Here is a 10564-nt window from a genome sequence, read left to right on the forward strand (position 1 = left end):
TTTAATTCAGCCTGCTGATTATTCTTCATTGAGAATTTATTTTCTATATTTTCTTTCTATAAAAATGACAGCCTAGATTGATCAGTATATTAGACCAGATAGGCTAATTGTTATCATAAATCAGTAAACACACAGTAAAATATATATTTTTTTGCTCACATGATGTACTTTGCAGAAGTTCCTAGCCAAGCAGTTCTCTGTAACATATAAGAATACAAACACAGGAGTTGTCGTTGTTACACTGTACAAGATGGGCTTTCCTGAAGCTGCCAGTTCTTTTAGAACTCATCAAATTGAGGCTGCTCCAACCAGCTCTGCAGTTGATGGATTTAAGGCAAATTTTAAGGAGATTGAGAAGAGGCTTGAAGACGAAGGAGAGAGCAGTTTGTGAAGAAAATTGGTGGTATTTTTGCCTTTAAGGTGAAGGATGGCCCTGGGGGTAAAGAAGCCACCTGGGTAGGGGACATAAAAAATAGCAAAGGATCAGTGCTCCCTAACTCAGATAACAAGGCTGACTGCCCAATTACAATGGCTGACTCGGACTTACTGGCTTTGATGACTGGGAAAATGAATCCTCAGACGGCCTTCTTTGAAGGTAAATTGAAAATTAACGGCAACATGGGTCTGGCTATGAAGTTACAGAATCTCCAGCTTCAGCCTGGCAAAGCTAAGCTGTGAACTCCCTTTGCCTCCTTTGAAAATCAAGATGAGATATATAGATATATATCCATACAGTTCATTGTCAGAACTTAGATGAAACTATACATTGGGAAATAGCATGAGATTTGTTTTTAAATGGGTGTGATCAATTCTGTTTTTTCTAAGTGCTGGGTGAATAGAATCTGATGGTTTACTACTGCTTTGCTGAGCTGCAAACAACTGTGCATTACAAAGTTAATATGGTAATTATGGTTTGGGGTAAAATTGAGTTTTAGAATAAAGTTAGAAATAGCAAAATACAAAAAGTATGTAAACAGAAGCTCTCATTTTGCTAATAATGTATATTTGAAGATCATTCTGCTGAAATTTCAAGTTTTCCTTGGGAGAATGAGGGAAGAAACAGAAGATCATTATTAGCTGACCAGTAATTAATGTTGTGCATTTAATGACCTTAATATATTTCCCAGTGATAATTTTTTAAATTCTGTACTGGGATTTTTGTTTTTACAAAAATAAACTTTAAAAATTTGAATTTCATGCTATCAAAGTGGCATTTTCTTCCCAAATCAAAGAAATGCGATCAAAGCTTGGGAGTAAAAATCTATCATTGAACACAGGCCTATTTTTTAAAATAAAAATATTTTTAAATGAGATTTGTTCTTGAAAAAAATCAGTGTATAAGAGTCACAAAATGCTGTTTTGAAAGTAATTCAATGAATGGAATTTGCTTTGAGATGCACAGTTTTCAAATTATAATCTTCTGTTGATTTAAATTTGTAACATTCTTAATTATAATTTTCCCTCTTCATATGTTAGTTTAACCACATTTATCTTCCTAGTTTTTCTAATGCTAATGTTATTTCTAATAACTCAGTAAAATGTGGGGTAAAATAATGTTTTTGGAAGAATATTTAATATCAAATTTAAAATAGTTCTTCCTCAAAAAAAAAAAGAATACAAACACAAATACACATTCACACAACATAAACACACACACACATACACACACACAGTACAGACAGGTAGACCTCTTCATTGAGTCCTGTGGACTTTAAAGAAACAGTCAGAGGTCAGCCAAGATTCAAGAAGATGGAAATAGATTCCACGTCTTCATGTGGGGGAAATAGCCTCATATCTATATAAAAAAATTGATATCATGATGAGGCAAAAGGTAAAGTCACAATAAACACTATCTAACTGAGTGCCTCAGGAGGCAGTGATCAAAACCATCCCCCAGAAAAATGAATGCAAAAAGGCAAAATGACTGTCTGAGGAGGCCGTACAAACACTGAGAAAAGAAGAGAAGCAAAAGGCAAAGGAGAAAAGGAAAGATACACCCATTTGAACGCAGAGTTCGAAAGAATAACAAGGAGAGATAAGAAAGCTTTCCTCAGTGATAAATGCTAAGAAATAGAGGAAAACAATAGAACGGAAAAGACTAGAGATCTCTTCAAGAAAATTAGAGATACCAAGGGAAGATTTCATGCAAAGACAGGCTTGATAAAGACAGAAATGGTATGGACCTAACAGAAGGAGAATTTATTAAGAAGAGGTGGCAAGAATATACAGAAGAACTGTACAAAAAAGATCTTCATGACCCAGATAACCATGATGGTGTGATCACTTACCTAGAGCCACAAATCCTGGAAGGCAAAGTCAAGTGGACCTTAGGAAGCATCACACAGGAAACAAAACATGGACAAAGCTAGTGGAGGTGATGGAATTCCAGTTGAAATATTTCATATCTTAAAAGATGATGCTGTGAAAGTGCTGCACTCAACACACCAGCAAATTTGGAAACTAAATAAATGGTCACAGGACTTGAAAGATCAGTTTTCATTAAAATCCCAAATTAGGGCAATGCAAAAGAATGTTGAAAGTACTGCACAATTTCACTTATTTTACATGCTAGCAAGGTAATGCTCAAAATCCTTCAAGCTAGGCTATAACAGTATGTGAACTGAGAACTTCCAGATTGTACAAGCTGGATTTAGAAAAGGCAGAGGAATCAGAGATCAAATTGCGGATATCTGTCGGATTAGAGAAAAAGCAAGAGAATTCCAGGAAAACATCTATTTTTGTTTCATTGACTATGCTAAAGCCTTTGACTGTGTGGATCACAACAAACTGTGGAAAATTATTCAAGAGATGGAAATACCAGACCACCTTACTTGCCTCCTGAGAAGCCTCTATGCTGGTCATGAAGCAAGTTAGATATGGACATAGAATAACAGACTGCTTCCAAATAGGAAAAGGAGTATGTCAAGGCTGTATATTGTCACCCTACTTATTTAACTTATGTGCAGAGTACATCATGAGATGTGCAGGCTGGATGAAGTGCAAGCTGGAACCAAGATCGCCAGGAGAAATATCAATAACCTCAGATACACAGATAACATCACCCTTATGGCAGAAAGTGAAGAGTAACTTAAGAACCTCTTGATGAAGATGAAAGAGGAGAGTGAAAAAGTTGGCTTAAAACTCAACATTCAAAAAACAAAGATCATGGCATCTGGTCCCATCACTTCATGGGAAATAGATGGGGAAACAGTGGAAACAGTGACAGACTTTATTTTGGGGGGCTCCAAAATCACTGCAGATGGTGACTGCAGCCATCTGAAGTGTCTGAAATTAACAGATGCTTGCTCCTTGGAAGAAAAGCTATGACAAATCTAGACAGCATATTAAAAAGCAGAGACATTACTTTGCCAACAAAGGTCCATCTAGTCAAGGCTACGTTTTTTCCATTCGTCATGTATGGATGTGAGAGTTGGACCATAAAGACAGCTGAGCACTGAAGAACTGATGCTTTTGAACTGTGGTGCTAGAGAAGACTCTTGAGAGTCCCTTGGAGTGCAAGGAGATCAAACCAGTCAATCCTAAAGGAAATCAGTCCTGAATATTCATTGGAAGGATTGATGCTGAAGGTCCAATACTTTGGCAACCTGATGTCAAGAGCCATCTCATTAGAAAAGACCCTTATGCTGGGAAAGATTGAGGGCAGGAGGAGAAAGGGACAGAGGATGAGATGGTTGGATGGCATCACCAACTCAATGGAGATGAGTTTGAGCAAGCTCCAGGAAATGGTGAAAGGCAGGGAACCCTGGTGTTCTGTAGTCCATAGGGGTCACAAATAGTTGGACAGAACTTTGCAACTGAGCAACAAATGACTGCCTCAGGCTCACAGCCTCAGGGAATATTCTTGGCCACAGACATCTCACAGAAGATGAAAGTCTTCCCGGGCTTCAGGTAGTGTGTGGGGCCTTGGAGCCTGAACAAAACAAAGGTTGTGAGAGCCTTAGTTGCATATGAGCAGAATGTGCCTCAGGTATCACCCTGTGTGCATAGTATTCATCAGAAGCACCAGGTCTGCCTAGTTTGGCTTATTCCCCAGCAGTCTTGGCTGAAGCAAAACTCTCAGCTATAGAGAACCATCTTTGTGTATACACATCCTTTATACTTTGGAGAGAGTTATTTGCTGCATTTATTTGCTAAGTGTTTTTAGTGCTAAGTGTCCCACAGAGACTTAGATATTTTCATTTTCTGGCCCTAGACTGGCAGTGCCAGGTGGCTACCCTAAACTCAATTATGTACTTGGCCTAGGAGTGCACTTGGGAAGCACTAACCTGGGATATATGCAGCTTGCTCTACATCTGCAAGAAATCCTGCCTCCCCCTGAAACATGTGGTCTCAGTTGGCTCAAAAATAGCTAATTATACTTGAGTGAGAGAGTAGGTTTGTCAGGACTTAAACAGTTCCATAGCAAGAGACAATGGAAACAGCCACTGCAGCGCAGAATTACTCAAGTGTGTGATGGTCTGATGGTCATGTCACTAGATGAAACTCATACTCAATGGACAGGACCCAAAGGCAAGATGGAGACTAAGCAGTTGTAAGTCTGTTGTCTGTGAAAGAACAGCAGCTTGAATGAGATCCATTCTGGGGCCACTACTTTCACAAGTATCTGCACTTCAAAAGAAGTCTGAAATGTCCCAGATTCCATGCTCTAAAGAGAGCAGTATGCATGAGATACTTCTCCAAATGTGCTAAACACTCATTGTCAAATTTAACTTCTTGTTAGATTTGTCCTTGTTTGGTTTAAGATGACATATCATGGGTTCTGGAAAAGGGACACAGATTTTTTGATATCTCAGTGAAGCTGAAACCAGAATTTTCTCTGCTGATCTGCTTCACTGATAAACCCATTCGTCTCTGCTCTGTAGTGTAGCAATTCTTCTATTAATTAAGTTTCTATATTTTTTTAAATGGCACCTTGACACATGGAAACTCAGATTTTCTTTTTGGTTGCAGCACTAAGAATGTGACATACAAAGTCAATTTGAGTAACGATTTGTTGAAAATTTAATTATTTACTTGCAAAAATAGCAGTAATAATATGAAAATAACTTGCAAACAGAATTTCTATGGGGTTTGTAGGTGAGAATAATTGAGGACCAGAATTTTTACCACAGAACTTGAGGTGACAAGAAAGGGCTGTATTGCTCTGTGATATTTGCATAAATCTCTCAGCTCAGAATGTTTGACTTTGTAGTGATAAAAAAGTCACATGTTGTAAGAACTCATTTTCCATAGGAAAGCATTTTTCAATTCTTGCCCATTGTTTTAAATTTAAATATGGTGACAATTTAAGCAGTAATTTTCTGTATACGAGTCAGGAGTTTCTATTAAGCTCTGGTGCTTCTGCAATATTTCTTAGAGACTTGGAGAATGATGATGATGGTGAAATATTATTAGTGAAATACTGATTGAAGTCATCCATGTGTTGCATATTTTTTTAATGGCTTCACATGGACTAACTTACTGAATCTTTACAAAGTCTTTACAAGGAAGGAACTATTAATATCTGAGCTTTACTTAGAAGAAAACTGGGATATGTAGAGAATAACTTGCCCAAGTCATGCAACTAGGAAGTAGCAGAGCCCAAGCCTGAATTCTTAACCTGAGTCTCAAATAATGAAGAATACACTGTTGCCTGACCTACCTGCCTGAATATCATGAAACCATAGAACTGCCTTTAATACCAAAGGGATTTTGTTTTCATTTAGAATTTTAAAATAAGAAAAAATGAAGTGCAAGTATTTTTAGCAGTTTATTTATAGTCAGGCTTTGATCTTTGTCCAGGATATATGCTTCAGTTTACATATTGTTTGAAATGTGTTTGAAAATGCACACAACACACACACACACACACATATGCAGTATACATGCTGTATGTAAGTACATAGTGACCTGTGGTAATTATAGTCACCAGTAAAATAAGAATCTATCATTATTTAAAACACAAAATTCTGTGCTATGGATATGTAGATAATTAAGGATTCTTACTTTGCTGGTGACTATAATTACTATAACACATTTTTGTTGTCTGGAGAAGGAAATGGCAACCACTCCAGTATTCTTGACTGGAGAATCCCCATGGACAAAGGAGCCTGGCAGGCTACAGTCCATGGGGTCGCAAAGAGTCAGACAACACTGAAAACAGCACATAGCAAATTTTTGTTGTTCAATGTTTATATTATTAATGATTAAATATTTTAGGGTTGAAGGCTTAAAAAGTAGGTAGCTCTTCATTTTGTTAGGACTGCCTAGATTTACACATAGCAAGAAAAAAAGCAATGCAAAATAGAACTTTCTAAGCTCCAAATGCTAAAGCTGAAACTCCAATACTTTGGCCACCTCATGCGAAGAGTTGACTCACTGGAAAAGACTTTGATGCTGGGAAGGATTGGGGGCGGGAGGAGAAGGGGACGACAGAGAATGAGATGGTTGGATGGCATCACCGACTTGATGGACATGAGTTTGAGTGAACTCTGGGAGTTGGTGATGGACAGGGAAGCCTGGCGTGCTGTGATTCATGGGGTTGCAAAGAGTCGGTCACGACTGAGCGACTGAACTGACTGACTGATTGAAGCTCCAAATAGATTTGCTGTCTGATAAAGAGGACACCTGGAAACATTTAGAGAGGTTTTGTAGAACTTAGGGAATGTAACTTTTCCTTGAAGCCCTAGAAGGGAACTTGAAAGAAGAAGCAAACAAGTTCATACAGAATGCTGTGACAAGGTAGTGGTGGTTTAGGGATATGCAAGGAATTGTAAAAATTTAGACAAATACAGCTGATTTGGAGAATGGGGCCACTTATACACTAAGTTCATTAAGAAGTTAGTATGTTTTCTACTCAGAGGTTTGATGTGTGTACTAGGTGCAAAGTTTAGTTGCTGTCATTGTGTCTACCACAACATGATCTTAGATGATATTACCATGTCCTAACTGATGATCTTGCTTGTCCCTTAGATTTGGAATCTATTCTCTCCTCTATCCTGTATAGTTCATCGTGTTTTGAAATTCTATGGACACTTTCTCTACAGTGTTTCTGAGAACTTCTTTTCCATTTGTGTTGTTAGTTTACTAGCATGGTTCTCCAGTACCTTACAACTCTCAAGATCATACAAACCTGTTTAGTCAACTTGTATTCTCTAGGACTCTTTTAAGTGGGTTGCTGCTGCTACTGCTAAGTCACTTCATTCGTGTCCGACTCTGTGTGACCCCATAGATGGAAGCCTACCAGGCTCCCCTGTCCCTGGGATTCTCCAGGCGAGAACACTGGAGTGGGCTGCCATTTCCTTCTCCAATGTGTGAAAGTGAAGTCGCTCAGTCGTGTCAGACCCTTAGAGACCCCACGGACTGCAACCTACCAGGCTCCTCCATCCATGGGATTTTCTAGGCAAGAGTACTGGAGTGGCTTGCCATTGCCTTCTCCGTTTTAAGTGGGTTAGCCTAAGTCTAAAAGGAGTGTTTATGGCATATGTAACTAACCAGGTAAGAAAGAAGGGGTAAGACTTGCCTCAGGGCCAACTGAATTGAAGGACTTGCCAACTATCAGATCTATTTCCCATCTCTAATTCCCTCTCTCTGTTGGCTCCATTCTCATCTTTTATATGCAAACTTTGCATACAAGGGACCTGGTCTCAGGCTGTTTCCACATTCATATTTCTCCAGTGTAGTGATCTAAGAAGAAAGAGACTCTTGCCTGCCATTTTTTGTCAGAAAATAACCTGGCTAAATGCTGTGACTGACTGGTTTGGTGAAGAGACCATCTGCAGAAAAACTTCTATAGCCAGGGGTATGGTGTACTGGAGTTGGGTGTTCATCAGCACCTGTCAGGGGGTGAGGAATGTTAGAGAATTATTCAAAATACAGAAGCACATTTCTGAGAAAGCAAAAAATTAATAAGTGCCCGCTGCTCTCTCTGAGTAGTAGTCTTTTAATATATTTTCATCCTTTTATTCCTATATTCAAATGGAACTATTCTTAGCAATGCCATTTATTTTCAATGGTTGTTCAACAATGTCTGCGCTAGTAATAGTCGACTTGTTAAACCCTTCTTGTGTAGCCAGCGACTATTCCAGGATCCTCCTGTTGTTTCTGTGTTCCAGTAACAGACTATTACTGGCTTCTGGGCACAGTGAGCTCAGAAGCATGATATTCAGCACCAGAGGTCAGGAATGGTGGTGGTCATGAAAGGAGGAGGGGATGTAGAGATGAGGGCATGGGAAGGACTTGATTCTTGAAAAAGAATTTAAAAATATAAGTGACGTTATATGAGAAAATGCTTTGAAGAGACTAAGATATCATTCAAATTCTCATTACTCTGTTTCTGCGAAATCAAAAATAGACTTTTGAGTAGGAGCTGAACTTGAAAATTCCCAGGATAGAACTACTACATTAGGAGGCAGGGGGACTATTGCCAATGTCTGATTTGCTTGGATCCTGGTCCTCTGTTTTTCCTCTCTGCAGAAATTCTTAAAATCATCCCTCTCCCTTGTCAGGCTCTGCATCCATGGTTTTTGGTAGGTTTTACTTTCATATATTTCCGATTTTTGAAAATTTGTATTTGAAATAGACAGTATTCTAAGATGGTCTGCAAGGTTCCCACCCCTGGAAAAACTACTCTGTATCATCACTTACTCATGAGTGTGGATAGAAACCGTTAATACGATTAAGTTACACTCGATAGGGGAGAAGGCAATGGCACCCCACTTCAGTACTCTTGCCTGGAAAATCCCATGGATGGATGAGCCTCGTAGGCTGCAGTCCATGGGGTCGCTAAGAGTCGGACACGACTAAGCGACTTCACTTTCACTTTTCACTTTTCTGCATTGGAGAAGGAAATGGCAACCCATTCCAGTATTCTTGCCTGGAGAATCCCAGGGATGGAGGAGCCTGGTGGGCTTCCGTCTATGGGGTCTCACAGAGTCGGACATGACTGAAGCGACTCAGCAGCAGCAGCACACTCGATAGGAAAGGTGATGGTGCAGTCACTAAAATAATTATATTAAGTTCTATTATACTCCTTTTTAGCAGACTGGATAGAGAATCTTCTGTTGGCTTTGAAGAAAAAGCTTCCATGTTGTAAGAAAGCCATGTAGCTAAGACCTAAAGGCAATTTCTAGGGACTGAGGGCAAACCCCTCACCTGCCCACTGCTGCTGCTGCTGCTAAGTCACTTCAGTCGTGTCCGACTCTGTGTGACCCCATAGATGGAAGCCCACCAGGCTCCCCTGTCCCTGGGATTCTCCAGGCAAGAACACTGGAGTGGGTTGCCATTTCCTTCTCCAATGTGTGAAAGTGAAAAGTAAAGTGAAGTTGCTCAGTCGTGTCCGACCCTTAGCGACCCCATGGACTGCAGCCTACCAGGCTCCTCCGTCCATGGGATTTTCTAGGCAAGAGTACTGGAGTGGCTTGCCATTGCCTTCTCCATCACCTGCAGTAAATAGACCTCATCCAGCAGTAAATAGACCTCAGTCCCCTAACCAGAAGTATTTCTGCCAACAACCTGGAGCGTCTTGGAAGAGGATCCTGAGCTCTAGATGAGAATGAAGCCTACCCAGTGTCTTGATTTCAGCATTGTAAATCCCTGAGCAGAGAATCCACTACATTGTTCCCAAACACCTAATCCATAAAGACTGTAATACTATACATTTCTGATGTTTTAAGCTAATTTTTAGATAATTTGTTATGCAGCATTAAAAAACTAATATGTATGTCAGATTTTAAATTAGAATTAGGCCTTATCTTTAATTTCTTTGTACTTTTCAGGGTGCCTAGTTTAGTACCTTATGAAAACCACACTGCAATTAAGATTTGCTGGTACATTAATTTTTTGATTAATATAACTATCCTCAAAATTTCTTCCAGGTTTGGCCTCTTTTTCCCCCAACTAAAATAGTCTTTAAGATTTTTTCCCAAGCATTTAGAAAATAGCATCTTACTTTTTCTTTCTAGAAAACTCTTCCTCTCATTAGCCAGTCAAGAACATCCATATTGACCCAAACTAAATAAGTGATGTAGGTAAAAAGATACTTTGAGAGGGAAGACCATGATTTTGGGGAGAACTGAGTTACTTAAGTAGCTGCAACTGAAGTCTTATCTACTTAAATTATTAAACTATGGAATAATGACGTGGAATCTTAGTATGAATGTGTCAGAAGTTTCCTTTTTTTTCCCCTGATGTTTCCCAATTATGTTCATGTATATTGAGAGTGATAACAACAACAATAGTTAACCTTATTAATCACCTGGCATGTACCTGGAAATTTTTAAGAGATTTATAATTATTAACATATTTCAGCCTTAAGGATCTCTACATGATAGGTTACTATTACTATCCCCATCTTACAGATAAGGAAAACAAGGCACAGAGAGATTAAATGGCCTGTCCATGTTCAAATGGATGATCATAGCATAAATGCTTGTATAGCACTTCTTTAGGGTTTTATGTATATTAAATAATTTCATCCTTACGACAATCTTGTGAATTGTAAGGAAACAGAGGCACACTAAATACATCATTTTAGAGCACTTTTCTTCCCTACATACTTCTAAGT

The 10564-nt window shown here is 39.0% G+C and overlaps 1 pseudogene; it reads left to right on the top strand.

The window, feature by feature from the left end:
* The first annotated feature begins 250 nt into the window (after nucleotides 1-250).
* Nucleotides 251-913, top strand: LOC129553041 (sterol carrier protein 2 pseudogene; annotated as a pseudogene).
* Nucleotides 914-10564: the final 9651 nt, after the last annotated feature.

Source organism: Moschus berezovskii, chromosome 18 (genome assembly GCF_049115385.1).
Source record: "Moschus berezovskii isolate FMDL1 chromosome 18, NW_MosBer_1.0, whole genome shotgun sequence".
Lineage (NCBI taxonomy): Eukaryota > Metazoa > Chordata > Mammalia > Artiodactyla > Moschidae > Moschus > Moschus berezovskii.